Below are 1,982 nucleotides of genomic sequence, written 5' to 3'. Positions count from 1 at the left end.
TTTGCAGTGCAGATGCACTTTTTTTCTCCTCATTTCCTGTGGTTCTAGCACTTCTCTCCAGCTATATATTGTGTGTGTGTTTTGCAGTTTTGCCATATTTTTGTGTTTGGAGCACATGTATGTGGTTGCAGCACGTTTGCTGCACTTTACATTCCATTCATTCACTTTACATTCAACCACTTTACATTCAACATCATAAGAGTTTTGACTGATCAAAACAGAATCAACTAATTCTAAACAGAATGCAGATTCTAATTCTATTCTTAATAAACACACTTCAAGATTTCTGACATGCTTTTTCAAATTGTGAAATCAACAAAGTTATTTTTTTAATTTTTAAAACAGCCTTAGGTTAAGAAAATTAAGAGAAGGCAATGTAGAAACTAATCAAACCCCGAGCTGGATGTAAAATAACATCCCATAACTCCAATATATGTGGCCTGATTAAAGAAAAAACACTATGAGAATAACAGGAGCTTTACATTAGATGGTGTCTGTTTGAAGAGAAGAAGAGCTAATCTTCGGACAATCAATGGTTTGGAAGAGTGATTGCAGGGTCCACATGTTCCAAGGGCAATAACAGAAAAAGGACGGTCACCCCTGATATGAACGTTTTATCCCCACTAACTGATGTTCTCTCATAAGGTGGAAAAGTAGTTAATCCTGTATGGTAAAAGGTCAATATATAAAATTGAGCTTCTCTGCCTCTCACTGGTTCTCTCCATCGGCTCTTGGCTCAGCATGCTTTTCTGAGTTGTTTCTTCCTAATAACACCATCGTGACACATTTTCATCACAGCTCTATTCTTTTTATGAAGACTCAAACTGTTTTTGATTGCACTCTACTGTCCAGGCACTTTGGTGAACTGAAATGAAGCTGGATGTTTCATTCTTTTCTGAGCTGTTCATCTAAACTAACCGTATGCACTTCCCATTATAAAACGCAATAGACCTGTATGATGGGCATTGTTTTTATTTCAGCAAAACAAGCTCTGCTGTATCTATAATGATTTCTGCTCTTGTAAATTATCTTTGCAACAAAGAGATAAAAACGTATTAAATGAGCCAAAATTATAAAGAGAAGGAATTTAAAATACAGTACTGCAACTGCTGGGTATTTATTCATTTTCTTTACTTCTTAGATGAATTAAGATCCTGTTAACTCCTAAAATAATTTCATAAGTTCATGAAATATCATTAAATTCAATTCAGTTTATTTATATAGCGACAATTTACAACACGTCATCTCAAGACACTTTATAGTTCACTAGATCATACAGTCAAATTGATTTAAAGTTTCTATCTAAGGAAAACCAGCTGATTTCATCGACTAATTGACTCAAATACAATCCCTCACACTAAAAATGCTTGTAGCGACAGTGGAGAGGAAAAACTCCCTTTTAACATGAAGAAACCTCCAGCAGAACCAGGCTCAGTGTGAGCGGCCATCTGCCGAGGAGGACTGGGGTTCAAGGAGACACAAGCAGAGACACAAAAAGCAGCTGCAAAAGGCGGCCCTGTTCAGGAAACACACAGCCAGGCAGACGAGCTCTGAGCCAGCTCCCATGCCAGAGGACGAAGAGAGCACATCCAGCCAGTCACGGTCAGAGAAACAGGACTACACTGGAAAAACAGGCCATTCTTCAACATCTATAAACAAAGGTGTTGAAGGCAGCAGCACAGCCGATATTTCTCTCCAGGATGGTAGCAAACCAAACAGGAAGAGGCGAGGCGAAGCTACTATGAGAAGAAGCAGAGAGAGCATAACGTTAGAGATTGAACTAACAGGTTCTGCAGAGTGGGAGAATAGAGCTAAAATAAAGCAAAATGATGAAAAAGGGGTCCCTATGTCCTCCAGCAGTCTAACCCTATGGCAGCACAACTATAGAGATAGCTCAGGATAACCTGAGCCACTCTAACTATTTGCTTTATTAGAAAGGAAAGTTTAAAGCCTACCTTTAAAAGTAGACAGGGTGTCTGCCT

This window comes from Cyprinodon variegatus, unplaced genomic scaffold, assembly GCF_000732505.1.
Source record: "Cyprinodon variegatus isolate N-32 unplaced genomic scaffold, C_variegatus-1.0 Scaffold615, whole genome shotgun sequence".
Lineage (NCBI taxonomy): Eukaryota > Metazoa > Chordata > Actinopteri > Cyprinodontiformes > Cyprinodontidae > Cyprinodon > Cyprinodon variegatus.
This window is presented reverse-complemented; position numbering follows the sequence as displayed.